Raw genomic sequence first — 26,755 nt, 5'->3', positions numbered from 1 at the left:
GCCCTATTTCCTCGATGCCTTATGACCCCGTCTGTGAGGAACACAAATAGCTCTGAACTCTTCTGCATTTCACCTGTGTAAAAGCCTTCTGCAACTTCTGTACCACCACTGTCCTGTAGGATGTGGGTTCTGAAATTTGTTCTCCACATTTTCGAAACTGTAAATATCTCACTCGACTAGTTTGGTAGGTATGACTTCTCAAATGTTGTCTTTTGTTTTGAAATACGTACTAACTCAACTATATTGCATTTCAGTTTATGTGGAATCACAGTTTTAATACAGCTGTATAGTATATTTATTCATTCATTGTCACGAACGTCAATTGTCTCATTTTCATTGTGTGATGTTTAGTTAAATTATAATGGGCAGTTATTTATGGCAGGTTGTCTTCCATTTGTGTAAACCACGAAGATTCAAGTGAATCTACATTTGAGCTTCCACTGGTCCATTCAGACGTTCCATGGGACTGCCTTCAAGTGAGTGGAATATCGAGTAGTGTATTCCAGATTGCTCCATCACAGTCTTGATATATTTATTATAACACTCTCCACTATAGTAATTTTTAAAGTTGTTAAGGCATCGATACATCCCCATCAGCAGCAATTTACTCAAACACTTGTGCAAATCGCTCCCCTTTTTGTTTTTACGCGTAATGTGCAGGGAAATTTAGAATATGTATTAATACCATTAAAATAAACTGGCGGAAGTAAATCTGTGAGGACAGGTGATGGGTTATGCTTGGGTAGCTCAGTCAGTAGAGCACTTGCCCATGAAAGGCGTAGGTCACAAGTTCAAGTCTCAGTCCGACACACAGTTTTTATCTGCCCAGAAGTTTCACTATTAAAATACACTCCTGGAAATTGAAATAAGAACACCGTGAATTCATTGTCCCAGGAAGGGGAAACTTTATTGACACATTCCTGGGGTCAGATACATCACATGATCACACTGACAGAACCACAGGCACATAGACACAGGCAACAGAGCATGCACAATGTCGGCACTAGTACAGTGTATATCCACCTTTCGCAGCAATGCAGGCTGCTATTCTCCCATGGAGACGATCGTAGAGATGCTGGATGTAGTCCTGTGGAACGGCTTGCCATGCCATTTCCACCTGGCGCCTCAGTTGGACCAGCGTTCGTGCTGGACGTGCAGACCGCGTGAGACAACGCTTCATCCAGTCCCAAACATGCTCAATGGGGGACAGATCCGGAGATCTTGCTGGCCAGGGTAGTTGACTTACACCTTCTAGAGCACGTTGGGTGGCACGGGATACATGCGGACGTGCATTGTCCTGTTGGAACAGCAAGTTCCCTTGCCGGTCTAGGAATGGTAGAACGATGGGTTCGATGACGGTTTGGATGTACCGTGCACTATTCAGTGTCCCCTCGACGATCACCAGTGGTGTACGGCCAGTGTAGGAGATCGCTCCCCACACCATGATGCCGGGTGTTGGCCCTGTGTGCCTCGGTCGTATGCAGTCCTGATTGTGGCGCTCACCTGCACGTCGCCAAACACGCATACGACCATCATTGGCACCAAGGCAGAAGCGACTCTCATCGCTGAAGACGACACGTCTCCATTCGTCCCTCCATTCACGCCTGTCGCGACACCACTGGAGGCGGGCTGCACGATGTTGGGGCGTGAGCGGAAGACGGCCTAACGGTGTGCGGGACCGTAGCCCAGCTTCATGGAGACGGTTGCGAATGGTCCTCGCCGATACCCCAGGAGCAACAGTGTCCCTAATTTGCTGGGAAGTGGCGGTGCGGTCCCCTACGGCACTGCGTAGGATCCTACGGTCTTGGCGTGCATCCGTGCGTCGCTGCGGTCCGATCCCAGGTCGACGGGCACGTGCACCTTCCGCCGACCACTGGCGACAACATCGATGTACTGTGGAGACCTCACGCCCCACGTGTTGAGCAATTCGGCGGTACGTCCACCCGGCCTCCCGCATGCCCACTATACGCCCTCGCTCAAAGTCCGTCAACTGCACATACGGTTCACGTCCACGCTGTCGCGGCATGCTACCAGTGTTAAAGACTGCGATGGAGCTCCGTATGCCACGGCAAACTGGCTGACACTGACGGCGGCGGTGCACAAATGCTGCGCAGCTAGCGCCATTCGACGGCCAACACCGCGGTTCCTGGTGTGTCCGCTGTGCCGTGCGTGTGATCATTGCTTGTACAGCCCTCTCGCAGTGTCCGGAGCAAGTATGGTGGGTTTGACACACCGGTGTCAATGTGTTCTTTTTTCCATTTCCAGGAGTGTATATTTGAAACCATTATTCAGACACGAATATATACAAGACCAGGTTGCTTAAGTCATTTAAACCTTTGAATATAGTATAATTTGTCTATGAGAATATGTTTTCTGTGCTGGTTTGTGTGGTTCTTCTCTCTCTAAGCTCAGAAATTATTGAAATAACTTAATTCACGTGAGCTGTGTTACTAGAGGCTGTTGATGCTATTAGCAATCGTAGCCGATCCAGTAGCTCACTGGTATCGTCATAATATTTATACTGTGGGAACTGATTGACCTCTGTTTTATGCTGAATGTCAATCCATAACCACTGCTATGTTCTGCATTTAATAGAGATTTTATAATGAATTTGTATTTCTCGCTGCTTTCTTATGTACATCATTTTTAATGTAATATTTCGCCATACATTTCCAAGTCTTCAGTGAATAATTTATGGTTTTTGAGGGAAAAGAAAGTTAAGTAGACCTGGTGCTCTTTGAAATTCTATATCACTGATCTGTAGTGTGTTATCTGTTAGGTTTATTGGATGCATGCTCAGCTGGTATGGTGTTACCATGCTGTCACCGTGTATTTATATATACTGGCATTGTTGTGACTGTTAATGAAATTGACAGTGGCATAGTCATCGTCACGTAATTATGCTGAGAGTCACTAAGAGATTCAGTAACTAACTTAAAGGTCTCTCTAAGTGTTTCCTCCTGCTCCACTTGTCCTAACCTTAGCAGCCGTAATTTCACTCGAATAGCCTTTCATGCCTTGATGACTTTATGTGTAGTTGACATCTTGTTACATACTAATCAGAATTCTGTTCAGGATACAACTTGTATACATTCTTGTCCACCTTCTTTCCAGTTACATCAGCCTTTACAGTTAAGTCGTTTACTTTCTTTTCGGTTACATTAACCGTATCATTTACTGTGATGATCAATCTCAGGAGATCCTGATAAAATATCTCTAGCTCCCATCACACATCCCCAAGTTTATGTTCGAGAGCCAGAATTTTTGACCCATGTACAAAGGAATTTTCCATCTATGTACACCCATCCCATCTTGCCAAGTGCATGACACGAACGCAAATTGGTCCATCATGTGTTGTATATTGATATGCTCATAACTTTTCGTAGACATATATACAGTTTCGTCTATCCCTACCATCATTTAGTTTTCTTGTTTTATCAATAACGTGAACTTGTAGTGTGTGTGATTCCACCATCTCCACATATCTTTACAAATTCACTGAATGATATATTAGTTCGGACATGTTCTTAGTAAATGTGCTTGAAATTCAAATGGTCGTATCTGATGATTATAATGAGGTTTTCACTGCCCTCCACCAACTGTTTTGGGAGTCTGGAATATGTCTGAAATAAAATAAGTAAACACCCCTATGGCGACAACAACAGAAATATCTTCGAATTTGATCTTGTTCTTCCTCAGCAACATCGATAAATATGAAGACAGTGTTTGGCTTTACTTTTTCTCGCGTAGGGATAACACTGCTTTCACTGAATGTCGTGTATATCACACCATCGATACCCTAAGTGCTCGGTGTGGCCGAGCGGTTCTAGGCGCTTTAGTTTAGAACCGCGTAACCGCTACGGTCGCAGGTTCGAATCCTGCCTCGGGCATGGATGCTTGTGATGTCCTTAGGTACGGTCGCAGGTTCGAATCCTGCCTCGGGCATGGATGTTTGTGATGTCCTTAGGTTAGTTAGGTTTAAGTAGTTCTAAGTTGTAGGGGACTGATGACCTCAGATGTTAAGTCCCATAGTGCTCAGAGCCATTTGAATTTGACTCCTAAGTACTGTATCATTCTACATTGATATGATAGATTGAGTCAGACCAACACAGTAAATATCCAGGGGAGAAATAGATGGGTCATAATCTGCAGTCATCTGAGCATTGATATACAGCGCAGCACTACATATCTTGTCACTTTCCGACTGAGAAAACCGTGACACCCTTCACTACATTCTCAGTCTTCATCATCACACACCTGTAATTAACTGGCCTCTTCTACGCCTATATTCAGACACTTTAACTCACTAGCATATAAATTATACGAGGAAGTAGTGCACTGGAGGGGCAACAGGTATCTTCTCATCCGTTACATCTACACTCTGTCCTTGCACTATCACTGAAATGATCCATGGTTCAATGGAGAGTGCATATGCTGGAGTCCAGTAATGACAGCGCCTGCGCCCGCTATAGTGTACTTCTGTGACTCTGGGTTTTGCTGGGTGTCTTCATCAATGAGTGGCACAGACAGTAGCAGATGCTTGTCTGTTCCAAAATGCTAACCAGTTCCAACCAAGGATCCCATATGCTGGAGGTCCCACTTCTGCTGCAGGTCCCGAAAAATGCTGCAGGTCTCGGCAAGCTGCTGGTAGCCACCACTGCAGTTCTTGACAAGTTGGAGGTCGCTGCTCCTGCTCAACTAAGAAGAAGAAGATCCATCACATGCTGAAATAATAATAACAAATACTAACAAACGTGTAATATTATTAAGCAGCCGTTTCTTACTCTTCTGCTTCTTCCTATTCCAGTGCGAGGCGCTGCTGCTGCTAAGGCTTCATGATCCTTCCACTGACTGAATGCAGCTGATCCCAGTGAGCTACCACATCCGTACTATATCCCTAGCGTCCGAGCCACGTGACCAGAAGCGATTTTGCCAGATTGTATAGTGAAATTTTCGCTCTATAGGGCAGTGCGTCCTGATATGAAAGCTCCTAGCAGATTAAAACTTTGTGGCAGACCGAGACTCGAACTCAAGATCTTTACGTTCCTCGGGAAAGTGCTGTATCGACTGAGCTACCGTAGTACGACTCGTGAGTCATCCTCACAGCTTTACTTCTGCCAGTATGTTGTCTCCTACCTTCCAAAATTCTCAGAAGCTTTCTTGCTGGATTCTGTTGTTCACCCAGTGGTTGTGGTGGTGTTACAAACTAGGGCAGTCAGCCTGGGACTGTGGATGAGGATGTGATCAATTCTTGCACTGTGGAAGAGGCAGATTGACTAGCCATATCAAAACGGGCAGGCAGCTCAAGCACAAGCAACTGTTTACATCAGTTGCACAATGCATCCTCAAGACATCCTCATTTCTTTCAGTACTCATGTAGGATGTTATAGATGCAGTCCTCAATAACTGAAGTGCTGTCTGTCTGACCCCAACATTTATTCAAATGAACAAATTGTGCACCACAGTGACACTAACAATAAACTGAACTTTTATCATCAATTACTGATGGTACCGTAAAATTCTTCCAACTGGAAAATACCAGTACATCCCAAAATATTAATGAAATAAAGAGATCGTTCCACAACAGCAGCTCTGCACAGACTGAGCTTCTCCCACCTATTCCAATCTGAGGGTGGGGATGCGGGTGGGAAGGGGATGGAAGAGGGAATGGAGGGGGAAATCCCATGACATCATCCAGTGACATCATCAGTGCAATGTTGCCACACCTACTGACGTCATATTAAGTAAATCAGGCAAAGATGCAGGCTGGCCCAGCTTCAGCTCAGCCCCACTACTTAAACAGTCTGCAGTCAGGTATTCGCTTCTTGAATACATATCAAATACTATCTTTGTGAAATCGTCCAGATAACATATTTCCTTCTTAAAACTGTGTCGTTTCCCTGGGGATGCCGACCCACTGGCTTTACCAAAATGGCTCTGAGCACCATGGGACTTAAATTCCGAGGTCAACAGTCCCGTAGAACTTAGAACTACTTAAACCTAACTAACCTAAGTACATCACACACATCCATGCCCAAGGCAGGATTCGAACCTGCGACCGTAGCGGTCGAGCTGTTCCGGACTGTAGCGCCTAGAACCGCTCGGCCACTCCGGCCGGCTGGCCTTAACAGATGCTTTCACTTTGCCTGAGATACGCTGCATAGTTCACATTCCCACTCCGCACGCCTCAGTTTTTCTCGCATTGCTGTTGGCGACTTTGGGGCGAGCACACATGACGGCAAGTCGTCCGCTTCGGTTTCTCTTTTGTAGAAGTTGTACGTTCGCAGTAATACAAGTCTTGCTTGCTTTTGCAGCACTTGACAATTTTCTGATGTTACAGCCATAACAAACACTTCGCAAATAATTTAATCGTCCATACATGTACACTGGAGAAGAAATAACCACAAAAGCTTCAAAGCACAGACGATAGCGTTCGAAACAGCAGTGGAATGGCTAGGGCATCACGTGGTGCACTGTCCCTTGCTACTGCGCATCATCCCACCACCCATCGCCTGAACTGCACTCACCTATGGTGAAACGGAGACATTCAGGTATCTTAAATGGTAGTATTTGGAAGGAAAACGACGTAGTTCTAGTTGGTAAACTTAGATAAACTATATTCCAGGAACACTGAGCTACCGTTCTGTTGCCATCATTTGCATATTCGTATGTGACGGTACAACCTGTTACCAAGCGCACGGCAAGTTGGAATTTCCACGACTGCTAGCCGTGTATGAAGAGCGCACAGCTTCTGGGCCTCCGTGACGGCTGGCGGCGTTATGGCGCCACCTACTGCAGCATCGGTCGGCGCGGTCTTCTTGCTGTGGCCAGCGACTTGAAAGCATCGCTTCGGATGCAAAGGGCGTCATCGGCGGTGCTGGGAGCCGTCTGAATTTGCCTCTTGAGTCAGTACCATACTAAGAAGAAGCATTGTGACTGCTCGTGAGATCGACTGTAACTAGAAGACTTGTGGCCTCTGGGGAGGCGGGCAGGGACTTTTTAAGTTCAATCCGATGTGCGCCGGTCGTTTGAGCAAGTGGGCTGCGTGTAGTTGTATCTCAAAATTGTCTATTTTTGGTTTGTATGTTGAAGCCGTGGCCCTGCCTCGTTCGTTGGTCGTAACAGTAACTGGGTTTGAACCAGGAACAGTGTTTGTAATGGGATTAAAAATTTTCACTGGTTCGTAGTACCAGAAGTTACGCTACCATCGCCGGTACGCACTTTGTACCTTGAATAATTTGGTTGTGATTGAAGTTGGAGTTTGACGAGCAGCTGTATTTCGCAAGGTTGATAATTGGCGTGGTAACTAAATTTGTAAGGTTACACAGTTTACAGTCGGAATCTTTACTGCCGGTTCGATCATAATTGATGCTACAGCTTGATCAGAGTTATGGATTGAATTAAATCTGCAAATGTTCTTGTTTTTAATAATCGAAATTTACATAAGAACTTTTGGTGGGCACTTTTAGTGCCGGTATGATCTTAACTGAAGCTGGAGCTTTGAATTATATCTGTTAATTAATTTACTGAGGGCTGTAATTTTCAGCAATTGTGGCATATATTTCTCGAATAAAATTCAGTCGTCAGTTGCAAGTACATTTTAATGTGCTTTACCGAATTCGACAAATTAATTTGTCATCTCCGGAGTCCTACAACATTAGAGATATTATAAATCTTTAGAACTTGGCTGTACAAAAATGTGAAGTACAGGAAGTATGTTACAGAAATTTACTTAGTACTGGTTTAGTGGATGTCAATATCTTCTTCTTGGAAGCATAACGTCATGGTATGTCCAAAAATGTACATACTGTATGCGATTATTGTAAAGACAGATCGACAGTTTACAGTAACTGAACGACATCTATGTATATGTCATGTTTTTTCAAATGTATATATATATATATAACTTCTTTATAGACTTCGGTCATATTTTTATATGCTTCTACATATGTTCCTTGTGTCTACCACAACTGCATATACATAGATGAGGTTCAGTCCCTGTAAATTGTTAATCTGTTAATATATGTGCTTTCCCGGACATACCATGGCGTTATGTAGAAGATATTGACATCTGCTGTAATATACTTCTTGTATTTCACATGTAGCCAATTTATAATATCTGTAATTTTGTAGGCTACTGAAGACGACGGACTAATTTTTCGAAAGCATATTAAAAAATCGCTGATTGCATAAAACGTTTGGTCAAAGCTGAGTTAAAGGTAAAAATGCATTCTTTGGATGTAACTCCACCAGACTGTGCAAGAAAACAGCCAATGTCGTCGTTTGTTGCCGTTCAAACAGAGGTAGGAAGTTTGAGATGAGTGCAGAAACGTCCCAAGTCTAGGATTTCGGTTATTTTTCTTCTCAACAGTTGACACTGGACGTTAAGTGTGGCAGAACTGTACGGAAGAAATTGGCATTGTTGATTTTATTATTCTTGTGAGAAATTGTTGAATCTGGTGTACCAGCACTTATGAGAAGAAAAGGGTGAAACGTTCTTCGGAATATCAAAGAAATATTATCAAGAAAGCTAAAATTCATGGATAGGAAGATGTGAATTATAGACGCAAAGCAATTCCGAAAAAGGTGACAGGAGAAGACTGCAAGTATCGAAGCAGCTGTTTTAGTGCTATTGTAGAAGACAACAGAAATCAGGCTTTAGTACATTTTCTGAACATGAAATGCAGGAATGACCGCGAGCTTTTCCTGCAAGGACTGATCACAACTAGTGTTGTTAAAAGACACTGCCCAAGAAGTGGGAAGGGGTGCAGGCATGAAAAATCCTTTAGCTACTGTGTCCTCGTTGGAGACAAACGATTTGAGGTATGTAGAAATGCTTGTCAGTGAATTTATGTAGTAACTGATGCGAGAGTTAAAAGAATTCGCAAACTGCTGTGCAGTGGGCAGACACCGAAATACGGGATAGGGAAATGTGAGAGTGTTAATGCTATGCCGTCAGAGGAAATTGTCAAAATTACAGATCAGAACAGATCAGATCATTCCCCATTAAGGAAAGTCATTATGGTAGCCGCACTATGGACGGCCTTGCCTGTGAACTATCTGTGAAAAAAATGCACCAACGTTTTATTGCCAAACATCCTAACTCGCCAGTGAAATACGAGTACTATAATCAGATTTTTCGTGAAAACGTTTCACTTGATTTCGGAAAACATAAAGTAGACACTTGTTGCACCTGCGAAGAGTTGATGTTAAAGATTAAGTCAAACACACTCAATGAGGTAGCAAAACGAGCATCAGTACCACAGAATATTGTCCATATCCAAAGGTGTAAGAAGATTTATTATGCTCTGCAAGATGGGAAAAGACAGTCGGAGACTAATCCTGGAACTACAGCTTTACGTTTCGACTACATGCAAAATGTTCAACTTCCTCGTGTCCCGGTGCAAGAGCAGCTGTACTTGCGCCACTTGACTATTGCAGTATTTTTATACATAATTTACGTACATGGTCAACTGTTTTTATCTCTGTCACGAAAGGAATACGATGAAAGGACCTATTGAAGCTTATACTTTTCTATTAAGCTACATCAATGAATACATAGCCCAAGATGTGAAAAACGTACTTGCGAAAACTGCCCGGGACAGAACAAACACAAGACAATGATCCGCCTGCACTTAACCTCTTGTGGATTTAAACCGATCTGAAAAGATTCAACATTTTCAACCTATCCGCGGGCATTCATTCCTGCCATGTGATCGGGTATTTGGGGTAATAAAGAGAGCTCTCAAGAAAGTAGAGAGAATGTACACAGTCCATGAAGTAATGGAGCTTATAGTAACTGCAAACTGTAACTTCAGCTTGCATTTGGTGGATGGAGACGAAACAGTAGACTTCAAGTAGTGGTGGCCATCAATTTATAAGACTTGCTTTCCTAATGAAACATCGAAACGAGATATTCCAAGGGCTGACACGGTACCACTAAATATTTCAAAGTTTAATCATTTCCGTTGTAAATCATTAATTCCAGGAGTTGTGGAAACAATCGAATTCATTAATGGGCTTGAGTCCAATAACTTCTTGCAATTTGACCAAGGAAGAAACAACAGTTGCCAGACGAAAAGTGTTACAAGGATACGAAAGTACCTATTGGGGTGAAGAAAATGGAAGACTAAACAATGTGTACGATTTGTTACTGACTCTGAAAGTGTGTCATCTTTCTGGAATGAAATATTAGCTTGGCCTACAGTAAATATGGAAGAAACATGAGGTGGCTCTCTCGACTGTAAACATTACATATTGTTTTGTGTGTTAGTTAGCGATAGCACTGAAATATGTCGTATTACAGCTCTGCAGGAAACATAAGAACAACGTACTGTATTCTAAATATAAATAGTTAATTTGTTTTTATATTTTATGAAATTTTTTTATCATCAAGTGCATTGATTGCAAAAACATCCTAAATACACAGCATAAAAAGTTTTTTGCAATGCAAACGGGTTAGCATGTAGGTGTGAGATGTTGATAACAAACCTGTTGAGTGCTACGTAATCTACAGCTTAAGTTTTACCTTATTCTAATAATTTATGTAGTACATATATTGTTTCTTTCACTTTCATTAAAAGTAGGTGAATGTGACTTCGGTTGTTTTTGCAATCAGCGATTCTAATGTATTTGCAGCTGACGACTGAACTTTATTTTGAAAAATATCTGCTAATACCATTGTTTTTAAACCATATAGTTTTACATAAGAAATATGGATGGACACCTTATATGGAAATGGGATTCATCCTCTGGAAGTGGAACTTCTTTCTTCTTTCTGTGGCCTTTTGAAAATAAAGATGTTGAAAAAGTGTTCACTTCTCTCAACCCAGGACCACCGCTCCCCAAAGTCCAATTCCGCTACAGTATAAATTGGATAAAACCATAATAGGTTAAGACAGAATATAGAGACCAGCACTCAACCATATTTTCTTCAAACAATAAGAGAATATAGCAGGAGAAGTACCCTGTGCCATGTCGATTAGAGATATAAATATAAACAAGATCACTCACGTATAACCAGGAGTGCTGCAAAAGTCCAGAAATATTTCCAGCAAACAAGTGCGTGGCGATGACGTAAAGCGAGCTGCGGAAGTGAGACAAAGTGAGTGTTCGCCTGTGGTGTTCAGCCGAGGATCCTGCCCTGATCAAAAGCGAGCTGGCTTCGTGCTGTGCTGTGCGGCTGTTTGCCTCCCAGGCCGCCACGCTGCCGTGATTGGAACGTAATAGAATTAATGCCCTGCCGCGGCGCAATCACGCCGAGGCAAAAAACGCATAGCTGGTTCAACGCCGAGACCCCAGCCAGACATCGCGTTGCTGCCGAGGAAGAGATCGTACAGCGGGCGATTTCCCACCACGCACGCAGCAGGTGACATTCAACTTCACTATGGCGAGTACTAGTGATTGCTACAGTCATCCCTACCACATGTAGAATTATCGGTTTTTTAGTCATCTGAATGTATTTGACGTCTCCGTGGGCTTATCATGTGCGCATCACCGAGTGAGGTGATGCTGGTCTCACGTTCGGGAGGAGTTTGGCTCAAGCCCCATTCGCCTACCAAAATTTAGGTTTTGAGTAATTTCTATAGGTAGAATTTCGTATAAGAGAGACATAGTGCAGATGCGATAGCTTAATTCGTATTGTTCAATTTCCGTCGTCAACTTCCACCGTCGTCAACTTCCACCGTCGTCAACTTCCACCGTCGTCAACTTGCGTTTCCATGTGTGAATTTACGTTCAGCATCCGGTCTTGTAATAGTTTAATGGTATAGAGTGCTCAATTTGTTAGTTGGAAAAAAGATTGGCGATTAGAAACACAACAACGATAAGCCTACAAACGGAATTTGAAACCCTAGCATCTGGAAGTGTGTTAGAGAGCAATAAAGAGGTATGGAAGGAAACTTCACCTTCAGTTTTTTTTAGCACTTGACAAAATTCGTTTTCCAAACTACCCATATAGACTTATAATTATTTACTCATTTCCATCTACATCTGCACATCGCTAAACACTTAACTATGCGTAGTGGCTACCACTGTCTTTCCTGAAATTTCCTGTTTGATTAGTGGATGGTCCACAGGGACAGTCTGTGTCAGTAATGCTCCATATGCATAGATTAGACCAAATATCTGGATACACAGCGTGTAATGAGTATGAAAGTGTAGATATTTTATAGTGCCTTAATAAGTACACGCATCAGTGTGTTGATTGTGTTTTTCTCTGCAACGGACAGTCTTTCTGTAAACAAGTCACTAACTTTATGACCTGATGTTTTCTGCATGGCCGTAACTGCACCAGTAAATGGACCACGCCTGTCGGTATAGATTACCTGGTTTGCATCCATGCATCCACACGTCACTAATTCACCAGCTTCCCAGGGAAAAATAAATATTAATGGTTTGGTCTTGCCAGTAATCGATGTAAAAGCATATGACTCTTAATAGCTACAATTATTAGTCTACTAACAACCTAAAATAATGAAATAATACTGTGCAGTACTCCGCCCTCAGTCATCAATAGAAATACCTGCACTTATACCGGTTGCACCCTCCAAATGTGGGAGGAAATAATATGCAGCCTGTCTCTTCTTAAAAGCTACACACTGGAAAATTTTACGAGTAAACGTGTCCCTGTTGACAATCCCTCTGTTGTAACTTCTCCCACTAGAATTTGGTGAATATCTGTTTGACACTCTTGCAGTTACCGAACGAACTTGTGACGAAATGACCCACTCTTCCTTGGGTCTTCTCTATTTCGTCTATTTGTCGTACCTAGTAAGAGCACCAGACTCACGATCAGCAATTGAAAATTAGCTTATAACGGTACAACCGACCACCTTAAACGGCAATCGATGCTAACGTTATACCTCTGCGAGGAATTTTTGAAAAGTAGACCGTGAGATAACCTAATGGAAACAGAACAGTCAAACTGGGATTCGTTTCCGAAATACTCCAGCAGAGTATAACTAACAGTAAACTGGTGGGTCAGGAATAGTCGTTCTCCCAGCACAAACTCAAGTCATAACATTACATATTACAACCGGTAGCCAGCCTAATTAGCCATTCTTGTGTCAAGCAAAATGACAAAGCAGAAGGCAGTGTTAAGGCTAACCCAACCTTTCTTGACACACACACACACACACACACACACACACGCACGCACACACACACACACACTAAACTCTTTCCTTATATCTGTTCCTACTACAACACAGAAACCTAACCCTGCAGATAAAAGGCCTATGAGATAGTAATCAGTAACATATGCCTCTCAACAACACGTACCATAAATAAACTAGGTGTAACAAATTATAATACCAATTACCGACACACTAGAAACTAGCTGCGGTACTGAACAGTGAAATGCTTGAAATGATTCTGAATTTAAATCAGGGGATCTGATAATTATAATAATCTATAACTTCATTGTTTAGTACAGGATTTCTATGCCTGTGCATTAACCAGCTTTCATTAGAATAGATAACACAGAAAATAATTTTTTCTTAAACTCAGTTTGACGCAACTAAACAGAATGCAAATCTAACAACACTGGCTCTGAAGGAGCCTTTGCAGTGCTTCATAAACTAACTAGGCTGGTAAATGAGGACCCTTAAACTTCCATGCTCATTAACAAAGCTACACCAGCTTGTATGAGAAATTGTAAGTATTCTTACCATTAATTATTAATGAAGTAAAGCACAACAAACTATAACTCTTTAAATAACAAATGTACATTCATAAGTAGTCTTTCGACCTACTCAAAAATATAATTGGCTGTGAAAATGACAACACAACATTAAATTCAAGTTCAGCCACTTTATCATAATAAATTAGGACACTTGGAATTAAATTCACTAATGTAGGATCCCTGTGCAGGTTTGTGATTTGGGATAGCCACGGGCGTAAGATAGAGTTTTCAGCAACCCCACGATTATTGTTATAAAATCAACCAAATTTCACGAATACCTGGTCCATTTACAAAGTGCCAAATATATACAATTTAGTGGAAGGCTGGTGGTACTGGTGGCGTAATTTGCAGTGGCTATTGACCTGGCGGCGATGTTATCATAGCAACACTATTGGCCTCATCCTGTTACACATCTTCTCGGCGTCAGAAAGCATGCCATGATAATGGTATCACCAAATGCAGCATCTGAGGCCTATAAATATTGCCCTTAAGCTCTTCTGGCCTCAAAACTCCAGGAATATGAGCCACAACGATCCGCTACTGCTAGCGAGGTGTTAATCACAGCACTGCTGAGCCCAGACTCCTTACAAGTCGCGAAGGACGAGATGCCACTTGCGCGCCAACCACACTTTTTCCTATCCGCCGGCTACTTCCGTAGCTGCGGGGCTCCCGCACATCATTTACATTCAACTCTATGTTCCCTAACTATGAACCAAGTCATTTACAGTACATTACATTACAACCATTCCATTAGTTATTTCAATCCACAAGCATAATTTAAACAACTTCCCTCAAAAGTTTCACATAACTGAAACGTATATACATAGTCAAAGAATTTCCGTGAGAGATACAACATCATACATAATCAATACTACAAACTGACGTAGAAATATTGATACAGATACAAAATGTCAAAAATTGCTGTTACAAACTGGCCTTAAGATTCAGAGATATTTTGTTAATAACTTTAGCGTTATTACCGTTTACAAACTATACCGAGTGTAGAAAAATTAGAAACCAAATAAGGTTTGTTTATAAATGTATTAAACACCAGTTTTCTTCTGTTCATACCTTGAGTAATTTTAAAAATGATCGTAATCCCTGTAGACTGACAATGGCATATCACTCCGTAATTAGTGGGAGATATAGGTAACTATCCTTATTCACGCGCAAGCCGTTTTTCATCCACACAGGAAGAAAACAGAATTTCCTTCGCCACGCTCTAGGTAACTGAGGCAATGCGAGAAGCGAGTTAGCTCATAAGCTGTAAAATGATGGTCAATGGGCACTGTAATATACCCAGTTTGCTTGAGAATTTAAAAAACTGAAATACGCACATTAATACGGTGTAATACAAATGTTAAAAATTTCTGAGTGAACTTCGCATGGTATTTAACCACATATAGTGGTTCCTTTGACACAACTAAGTGAAATTTAACACCACTCGAGGCTCCTGAACGCAAAGGACGACTAATGGTAATTAATCTCATACAGTGACTGCTAAACAGTACCGCACAGACTCCCTTTTAAAATTATTTTCATTCTTACTTTATTAACCATGTCTCTTACATTGTTTGAACTGATCCACACGCAAAACAAGGAAATCATCATGGGCAATAGCAGAAATTGTTCACCTGTGCACGTGCACATCAGTTTTATTTATCTGACAACTCCATAAAAGACTGACACCTTAAATCTTATTATTACAGGGAGATACGCGGAGGGGTTGCAAATTCTTATCGTCACTATAACGGTACCACTGAAAAAGAAGGAACGTTAATTTGAAACCGCTGCATGAGCCTGAACGATTTGTAGAGTTATTGTTTTGATGAATCATCCACAAATCTTCAGATTCTGAAATCATTACAAGTGATGCGTGAATACAGCGTACTGACCGCAGATACGCAATAACATTTCATAATATTTGATTAAATTTAAAATAAAGATGTCATATAGAAGACACTGGTAGCAGTATCATTACTGCCAAGAGCCAGCAGACAGTGTTCCTCAGACTCATTGCAAGCTGTTATTAGCGGTTCGCCAGTTCCTATCCCACACGTACGATATAATAAATTTCCTTGGGAGCACAAGCTTCCGTCCTTGAATCAGACCGGTTTTAGAGAGCATCCCTCGTGCTAGACTTAGCATGACGTTCTCTCATATGACATACGGCGATATATGGGTGAAGGGCAACAGGCAGTTTCCATATTTCTAGCTTTAATAAAGGGAATATTAATAAAGAGAAATGCCAATGCTCAATCAAGATATAGTAGGGGGTCAGCGAAGTGAAATGGAAAGAAGACAGGGATTTCTGGTCAGATGAGTACATGGTGATACCAACATCAACAGATAATAGTATAACGAGAGTAGGATTCGTTATGATTAGAAAGGTTGGGCAAAGAATGTGTTACAGTGAACAGTTCAGTGATAAGGTTGTTCTTATCTGAATCGATAGCAAACCAGCACCGACAAGGACAGTTTAGGATACATGCCGACATCGTAAGCTGAAGATGAAGAGATAGAGAAAATATATGAGTATATTGAAAGGATAATACATTACATTAAGAGAGACGAAAATCTAATAGTCAAGGGGGACAGAAATGAAGTTGTAGGGGAAGGAGAAGAAGAAAAGATTACAGAAGAGAATGGACTTGGACAAGTGACGAGAGAGGGGTAGACTAATTGAGTATTGCAGTAAATATCAGCTAGTAATAGCGAATACCTTGTTCAAGAAGCAATACTTGAAAATGGCTGGGAGATACGGTTAGATTTCAATTAGATGGTCCGGCAGAAATTCCGAAATCAAATACTGGATAAGGCTGAAGCTTAAGAGATTAGTAAGGAGGAATCAATATGCAAAGAAGCGGTATACGAAGGTACTAAGGGATGACGAGACACGCTTGAAGTTCTCTAAGGCTGTATATACAGCAGCGAGGAATTGCTCAGTAGACATTACAGTTGAAGAGGAATGGACATCTTTCAAAAGAGCAATCACAGAAGTTGGAAAGAAAAACATTTGTACAAAGAAGGTAACTGCGAAGAAACCATAGGTATCAGAAGAAATGCTTCATTTGATAGATGAAAGGAGGAAGTACAAAAATGTGCAGGGAAATTCAGGAATACATAAACTTAAGTCGCTGACGAATGAAATAAATAGGAAGAGCAGGGAAGATACGACGAAATAGCTGCATGAAAAATTTGAAGAAATCGAAACAGAAATTACTGTCGGATGGGCTGACTCAGCATATAGGAAAGTCAAAAACATCTTCGGTAACATTAAAAGCAAATGTTCTAGCATAAAGAATGCAACGGGAACTCCGCTGTTAAATGCAGAGGAGGGGGTGGATAGGTGGTAAGAGTATAAGAGTATACTGAAGGGCTCTGTGAGGGGAAAGATTTGTATGATGTGAGAGAAGAAGAAACAGGAACCGATTTAGAGGAGACAGCGGATCAAGTATTAGAATCAGTTTTTAAGAGAGCTGCAAGATGTTCGGAATTCTGAGAAAAAATATGTGTATGCCATAGGGAGAGACGGCTAATAGACAACACGTACATAAGCCCAGAAGCAGTAATGAGTGGACGACCAAGAACGAAATGCTCGGATTAAAAAGGGTGAAAGACAGGGATGCAGCCTTTCCGCCCTACTGTTCAATCTATACATCGAAGATGCAATGATGGAAATAAAAGAAAGGTTCAGAAGTGGAATTAAAATTAATGATGAAAGGATATACATGATGCGATTCACTGATAACATTGCTATCCTGATTGAATGTGAAGAAGAATTACATAATATGCTGAATGAAATGAACAAACTAATGAGTACAGAGTACGGATCGAGAGTAAACCGAAGAAATATGAAAGTAATGAGAAGTAACGAAATGAGAACAGCAAGAAACTTAATATCAGAAATGATGGTCACAAAGTAGTTGAAGCCAAGTGAATCTGTTACCTAGGCAGCAAAATAACCAATGACGGATGGACCAAGGAGGACATCAAAAGCAGACTAGCACTGAAAAAAGGGCATTCCTGGCCAAGAGAAGTCTTCCAGTATCAAACATAGGCCTTCATTTGAGGAATGTTTCGAGCACAGCACGCTAGTTAAACATGGACAGTAGGAAAACCGGAACAGAAGAGAATCGAAGCATTTGAGATATGGTGCTATAGGCGAATGTTGAAAATTTGGTGATTTGATAAGATAATGAATGAGAAGGTTCTGCGCAGAAGCGGAAAGGAACGGAATATGTGGAAAACACTGATAAGGAGAAGGGACAGATTCATAAGTTATCTATTAAGACATCAGGGAAGGACTTCAATGGTACTAGAGGAGAAAAACTGTAGAGGAACACAGAGATTGGTGAATATCCAGCAAATAAATGAGGACGTAGCTTGCAAGTGCTGCTGTGAGATGAGGAGGCTGGCACAGCAGAGGAATTCGTGGCGGGCGGCATCAAACCAGTCAGAAGACTGATGACCTGAAAAAAATAAAGGTTTCCTAAAATCATCTGCCCCCCCACCGCCCAGCCCCCTACTGCAGAGTGTTAACGATGGTACGAAGGTATGGCTCCCAGATACGTGAGTGCATCGAAGACTTCTTAAGTAACAGATCGCTATATGTTGTCCTCGCTGGTGTGTGTTCGTGCGTATCGTCAGGAGTGCCCCATGGAAGTGAGACAGAACCGCTATTATTTTCTATATACGTAAATGGACTGGAGGACAGGGTGGGCCGCAGTCTGTGTTTGTTTACTGATGATGCCATGGTGTATGGGAAGTGTCATTGAGTGGCTACAGGGGGGCATATGATGATTTACACAAAGTTCCTAGCTTGTGTGATAAATGGTAGCTAGCTCTAAATGTATGAAGCTGCAAGTTAAGGCGGATCAGTAGGAAAAACAAACCCATAATGTTTGAATACATCATTGGTATTGTTCTGCTTGACATTCATCTCCTTTAAATATCCAGTCGTAACGTTGCAAAGCGATATGAAATGGAACGAACATGTATTTTTTTTCATAAGTAAGGCAAATGGTAGACTTCGGTTTATGGGGACAATTTTGGGAAATGTTGTTCATCTGTAAAACCGACTGAGGTGGTGCAGTGGTTAGCCCACTGGACTCGAATTCTAGAGGACGACGGTTCAAACCCACGTCTGGTCACCCTGATTTAGGTTTTCCGTGATTTTCCTAAACCCCTTTTGGTGAATGCCATGATGGTTCCTTTGAAAGGGCACCGCCGACTCTCTTCACCATACTTCCCTAATCCGAAGTGACCGATGACTTCTCTGTTTGGTGGCCCCTCCCCCAAATCAACCAACCAATCTTCATCTGTAAAGGATACCGCATGTAAGACGGTAGTGTAACCTATTCTTGACTACTGCTCGAATGTATGGGATCCGCACCAGGTCACATTAAAGGAAGACATCGAAGCAATTGAGAGGCCGGCTGATAGATCTGTTACCGGTAGGTTCGAACAACACGCAAGTATAATGGAAATGCTTCGGGAACTCAAATGGGAATCCGTTTCGTGGAATACCGTTGAGAAAATTTAGAGAACCGGTGTTTGTAGCAAACAGCAGAAAGGTTCTACTGCCGCAATCGTTCATTTCGCGTAAGGGGTACAAACATAAGGTATGGAAAATTAGGGCTCATACAAAGCATATAGGCACTCGTCTTTCCCTTGTTATGTTCTCGACTAGAACAAGAAAGAAGTTGCCTAGTAGTGGAACAGGGTACTCTCAGTCAGGGATACACGTAGTAGTGGTACATAATACCCTCCGTCACGTGCTGTACGTAGATGTATTTGTAGATCACCATTATGCACTGTCAGAGACAGGTGCTACCAAAACCCTGTCGACTCCCGTGTTTGTTGTTTTCCATTAGATCCACTGGGAACCATTAAACATCTTACGTAGCTCCACGAATACGGGTGAGGAATCAAACGTCCCGAAGTTTTCAAAGATGCTCTCGTAAAAGGGTCCCTGTACTAATAATGGGTTTCCAGTCAATGGCGAGAAACCCTACGATTAGCACTGGACGACAGACCATTTGGAGAGTAGAAGAATATAATTGTATAGGCTTAATGTTAGACGAAAAGCACAACTACGTAGCTCGTGTTAAATAAGTTAGCAACGTAACTGATAATTATGATACATGAATGTCAGAACGCAAATATCAATCATAAGAAGGCTACGGATTCAACTCTCAAAAATTCTCAGCCATGGCAAAGTTTTAAAGAGAGGACCATGTTCCAGGAACATTTCCATGAAGCGTAAAACTCATATGGAACAAATAGAATTTAATTTGTCAAGCGTCTGGCCCCGGTAGCTGAGTGGTCAGCGCGACAGAATGTCAATCCTAAGGGCCCGGGTTCGATTCACGGGTGGGTCGGGGATTTTCTCCGCTGAGGGACTAGGTGCTGTGGTGTCCTAATCATCATCATTTCATCCCTATCGACGCGCAAGTCACTGAAGAGGCGTCAAATCGAAAGACTTGGACCAGGCGAACGGTATATCCGACGAGAGGCCCTACTCACAAGAGATTGCATTGCATTTATCCATCTTTTGTACAAGGTCACTGATTAAGGATTTATATTTGCAATGAAAACCGGTTTGTTGTGTGCAGTAGAGGACACTTATTTTTCATAAACATTGCAATACTGCATGAATAACATTTGTTATCTAGCGATTGATGTTTCGTATGGGCGTTGCTATAAAAGGCAGTATCTTCGGGCAAGTGTTTAACAAGCGTTTAGAATGTGTGGAGGATCACCTGTGAATCTGCCATTGACAAGGGCTTTCGGTGCTTCACTGTTGCCCTCTCCCTCGAGGACCACCAGCTATCCACGTCGCCTTCGTTGCCAGGGGCCAAAGTTTCGTAAAAGCATTCGGCTACCGGGCGCTGCCAGTCACGCCAAATTTCGGGCAAAAACACTTCCGCGTGATTACGGAACGAGGGCGCGATTAACGCTCTCTCATACTTGCTGGCTGGTCAGGTGTCCGCCTCTGACCGCTTTTGCATAACAAAGTGCCCGTCACTGTTCTTAAGCGTCCACTTCTGAGAGTACCTCCCATGTCGACGTCACATACCATGGTTCGTCCATTGTTTCATCTTCTGTAGGACGCTACTTCTGCTGAAATATGGCTTTCTTTCACCATTCTTCATTAGCGTTAGTCAATTCTGGAATGTAGTTTTTGAACCCTGTAAAAGTATTTCACAAACTTATCAAAACAAATACTGGTTCCATTAGAGGTAACGTATGCGCTGCACTTACTTAGAACTGTGAATCCGGTTTACAACATCTAGATTAACAGATGTTTACCTTCTGCATGCTGCTTCCGTGGACAATAATAGATTTTTATGTAGTCATTTGTTTACTGCATTCTGTACGTTGTTCGTAACAGCAGTAAAAGAGGTATGTTAGTATCGACGGTGATCAAGTTCTCACAGCTCTTAAGAAGTTATGCATTTTAGAGACCATGTTTGCTGGGTATTTTTGTCTTGCCTTGGACCATCTATCACCTTTCAAAATATGGAATACTTTTTTGCACCCCCTACATAGTAACCTTGTATAAGATAAATAACAAATGACGGAAAGACCTATGGCTGTCTAAGCAAGAAAATGCAAGGATGCACGTATTCAATGCTCCTTTAACCATATTACGGATGTTTCTGACAGGAGCTATAAATTTTAAATCACCGAAAAATTTTTCAATGTACTATGCACTTACATATCAGACGTAAAACGGGATCCACTGACCACGCATATGAGCGAAGTCGACGCAGAATAACTACTCACAGACGGCAGGTGGTGTCGCTACGAATGGACGGTATATAAAGTGTGACGGTAGGACGAGGAAATGGTGCCGTCGTTGTCGTAATGCGGAAATGAAACGATTTATCTGACTTCCAAAAGGGCACTATCACACGTCGTCGGGTCAAGGTTGGAATCATTTCCGAAAGGGCCGAGTTAAGTTTCTAAACAGTTCGTATGCCACTGTGGTTAAAGTATACCCTGCATGACAGTATGACTCTGTTCAAATCTGGGGCCGAGGCAACAGTGCTGCACTAGGGGCCGTAGATGACAACACTGAGAAACACCTGCGGCGATGTGTACGGTTAAATAGATGTGCCAGTGCTGCGAGACGACCACAAGATGAACCAAGGGGCTACCACCAGTGTTTCCTCAACAACCGCTCAGCAAACGTTGCTGCGTATGGGCCTCCGCATCAAGTGCCTGGTTCAGGCACCCATGCCTACTGCCCTTCATTGGCGACAAAGGTTGGAATTTGCACGCAATACCACGACTGTAAAAATGGCAAGAGGTGGTCTTTACGGATAAATCACGTTTTATGCTCCATCGGACGGCGTGGAAACCCTCAAAAGCAAACACCCTACAACAAACGTCATAAGTGTCCGTGCGATACAGTCTGGGGAATATTTTCATGGTATTCCCTGGAAGACCTCGTAACCCTGGAATGCACAATGGATCAAGAAAAGTGCGCACTTATCCTTGGGGATCAGGTTCATCCCTACATGTAGGTTGTTCCTCCTCTTCAAGATGGCATTTGCCAGCATGACAATGCAACCTGTTACATAGCTCGCAGTGTGTGTGCGAAGTATAAAGAGCACCACCATGAGTTTACCATACTTCACTGGACTCGAAACTGCCCAGATTTAAAACCAATTGAGAACGTGTGGAACCCTCTCTATCGGGCAGTAGGCGCCATGGACGTCAACCGAGAAACCTAGAGCAGCTGTCAACGACACTGAATTCGGCACGGCTCCACATCCCTCTCGGTGCCTTCCAGAATCTCACTGATATTCTTCCTGCACGTCTCGATGAGCTACGCACTGCAAAAGGTGGTTAGACACATTAAACTACGTAGAAAATGTACACACATAAAAAAACTGCACCACCTCGGTGAAGAGAGTGATGAACATGTACAGAAAACTGGAATAGAGATCAACATAAACATCATTTACGCCCTTTTTATTGATCATGAAAACCACACATTACACGTTGTACCACCATACAGCGAGACCTTCAGAGCTGGTGGTCTAGATTGCTGCACACATCGGTACCTCTAATACCAAGTAGCAGGTCCTCTTGCATCGATGCGTGCCTGTACTCATCGTAGCGGACCATCCAGAAGTTCATCAAGGTACTGTTGGTCCAGATTGTCCCACTCCTCAACGGCCATTCGGCGTAGATCCCTCAGAGCGGCTGGTGGGTCACGTAGTCCATAAACAGCACATTTCAATCTATCCCAGGCATGTTCGATAGGGTTCGTGTCTGGAGAACAAGTTGGCCACTCTAGTCGAGCGATGTCGTCATGCTGAAGGAAGTTATTCACAAGATGTGCACGATGGGGCGCGAATTGTCGTCCACGAAGACGAATCCCTCACCAGTATCGGTCGAAGGGTAGCATTCACGTATCGTACAGCGGTTACGGCGCCTTCCATGACCACCAGCGGCGTACGTAGACTCCTCATAATGCAACTCCAAAACAGCAGGGAACCTCCACCTTGCTGCTCTCGCTGGACAGTGTGTCTAAGTCTTTCACCCTAACCGGGTTGCTTCCAAACACGTCTCCGACGATTGTCTGGTTGAAGACATAAGCGACACTCATCGGTGAAGAGAAAGTGATGACAATCCCGAGCGGTCCATTCGGCATGTTGTTGGGCGCATCTGTACTCCGCTGCATGGTGTAGTGGTTGCAAAGATGGACCTTGCCATGGACGTCGGGAGTGAAGTTGTGCTTCATGCAGCCTACTGCGCACAGTTTGAGCCGTAACACGACGTCCTGTGGCTGCACATTATTCAACATGATGGCATTGCAATCAGGGTTCCTCTGAGCCATAGTCCGAAGGTATCGGTAATCCACTGCAGTAGTAGCCCTTGGGCGGCCTGAACGAAGAATGTATCGACAGTTCCTGTGTCTCTGTATCTCCTCCATGTCCGAACAACATCGCTTTGATTCACCCCGAGACGCCTGGACACTTCCCTTGTAGAGAGCCCTTCCTGGCGCAAAGTAACAATGTGGACGCGATATAACCCCGGTATTGACCATCTAGGCAAGGTTGAACACTACAGACAGCATGAGCCCTGTACCTCCTTCCTGGTGGAATGACTGGAGTTGATCGGCTGTCGGACTTGCTCCGTCTAATGGGCGGGTTTAGTGACATCTTTGAACAGTCAACGTCTGTCTTCAGGAGTGATGGGAACCGGGATGATGCAAAACGTCTTTTGATGTATGTATATTGTTGAAGAAAGAGTAGTCGAATAATTTGCTTAGCAATAAAGTCACGCCACATTCTCATTTTCTAATTAAATTACCTCGTAAATACGTTCATGCTTCAACTAAACAAAAAAATGGAGATCACCCTCTGTGTCACACAGGGACGACAATAGCAACAGCAGTTACGACGTCGAACAGAATTATCTGAAATGATGGGCCAATGAACTACCATCATATTGTACTTTAAGGTTTCAGTCTGACGTTCTCCAGAGATCTGTCAGCAGTTGCTACTGACACCTGTCTGAACTGCTAAACTGTACAACGATTCTGCTAAATATCAACACGTCATAGGTCAAGGCCTAGGGACGGGACTAAAAATGTGCAATGAATGGGCACTGCCTCACTGGTATTGGTTCACTCGGGACACCTGTTGCAATACTTGCATCGTACTTGAAACACACATGTTTGCACTATTTTCCCAATTTTGCGCAGTATGTATTTTATCTAGACAGCTGGGGCAATGGCTACCATCCTCCAGGACGTCTTTCTCCGCCTACAACGGCTAGGGAAGGACGTGTCTTTCTGAGTGGTCCAAGTTTATACGGAATTAAGATAAAAGAAGTCGGCGATATGGCAACCAAGGAAGAGTGTCGCGTAGTGAGATACTTCAGAGCCCTGTTTCCGAACATGCTATTAACTCAGTGTTGAGATACGGAGTCCTGTTTACAAAGAGTACACGTGGCTACAGGACTTTTTTTATATACACTCCTGGAAATTGAAATAAGAACACCGTGAATTCATTGTCCCAGGAAGGGGAAACTTTATTGACACATTCCTGGGGTCAGATACATCACATGATCACACTGACAGAACCACAGGCACATAGACACAGGCAACAGAGCATGCACAATGTCGGCACTAGTACAGTGTATATTCACCTTTCGCAGCAATGCAGGCTGTTATTCTCCCATGGAGACGATCGTAGAGATGCTGGATGTAGTCCTGTGGAACGGCTTGCATGCCATTTCCACCTGGTGCCTCAGTTGGACCAGCGTTCGTGCTGGACGTGCAGACCGCGTGAGACGACGCTTCATCCAGTCCCAAACATGCTCAATGGGGGACATATCCGGAGATCTTGCTGGCCAGGGTAGTTGACTTACACCTTCTAGAGCACGTTGGGTGGCACGGGATACATGTGGACGTGCATTGTCCTGTTGGAACAGCAAGTTCCCTTGCCGGTCTAGGAATGGTAGAACGATGGGTTCGATGACGGTTTGGATGTACCGTGCACTATTCAGTGTCCCCTCGACGATCACCAGTGGTGTACGGCCAGTGTAGGAGATCGCTCCCCACACCATGATGCCGGGTGTTGGCCCTGTGTGCCTCGGTCGTATGCAGTCCTGATTGTGGCGCTCACCTGCACGGCGCCAAACACACATACGACCATCATTGGCACCAAGGCAGAAGCGACTCTCATCGCCGAAGACGACACGTCTCCATTCGTCCCTCCATTCACGCCTGTCGCGACACCACTGGAGGCGGGCTGCACGATGTTGGGGCGTGAGCGGAAGACGGCCTAACGGTGTGCGGGAGCGTAGCCCAGCTTCATGGAGACGATTGCGAATGGTCCTCGCCGATACCCCAGGAGCAACAGTGTCCCTAATTTGCTGGGAAGTGGCGGTGCGGTCCCCTACGGCACTGCGTAGGATCCTACGGTCTTGGCGTGCATCCGTGCGTCGCTGCGGTCCGGTCCCAGGTCGACGGGCACGTGCACCTTCTGCCGACCACTGGCGACAACATCGATGTACTGTGGAGACCTCACGCCCCACGTGTTGAGCAATTCGGCGGTACGTCCACCCGGCCTCCCGCATGCCCACTATACGCCCTCGCTCAAAGTCCGTCAACTGCACATACGGTTCACGTCCACGCTGTCGCGGCATGCTACCAGTGTTAAAGACTGCGATGGAGCTCCGTATGCCACGGCAAACTGGCTGACACTGACGGCGGCGGTGCACAAATGCTGTGCAGCTAGCGCCATTCGACGGCCAACACCGCGGTTCCTGGTGTGTCCGCTGTGCCGTGCGTGTGATCATTGCTTGTACAGCCCTCTCGCAGTGTCCGGAGCAAGTATGGTGGGTCTGACACACCGTTGTCAATGTGTTCTTTTTTCCATTTCCAGGAGTGTATTTATGGTAAGTGCAGTTCGGAACTCGACTATTAATCAGATGAAGGAACTCCATGAAACTCTCAATGGTTCTCAGTCTTAACAAAATTTTTAACAAAGGTGCACGTTCCATGAACACTTCACTGCAGCATACATGAGGATGAAATAGAATTTCATTTATAATTCTTATAATTTAAACAATATTTTATGAAAGATGATAGCTTAAGGTTTTTTATTAAAAAAGAAAACTCGATTTTTGTATAATTATATATAAGAAGTCCATTTTTCATATAAACAGCAATTCTGTATCTGTTAGTTAGCATATACACTAAGGTGACAAAAGTCATGGGATAGCGATATACGTATATACGGGTGTAGCATCTTATGCAAAAGGTATAAATGAGCAGTTCACTGGCGGAGTTGTCTCTTGTACGCAAGTGATTCATATGGAAAGATCTCGGACTTGATTTTGGACGCGGAATTAACAAACTTTGGACGCGGAATTGTAGTTGGAGCTAGACACATGGGATATTCCATTTCGGAAATCGTTAAGGAATTCAATGTCCCGAGATCCACAGTCGCAAGAGTGGCCCGAGAACACTAAATTTGGGGCATTACCTCTCACCGCGGACCACGTAGTGGCCGACGGCCGTCACTTAAAGACCGAGAGCAG

Source organism: Schistocerca piceifrons, chromosome 8 (genome assembly GCF_021461385.2).
Source record: "Schistocerca piceifrons isolate TAMUIC-IGC-003096 chromosome 8, iqSchPice1.1, whole genome shotgun sequence".
In the NCBI taxonomy this organism is placed as follows: domain Eukaryota; kingdom Metazoa; phylum Arthropoda; class Insecta; order Orthoptera; family Acrididae; genus Schistocerca; species Schistocerca piceifrons.
This window is presented reverse-complemented; position numbering follows the sequence as displayed.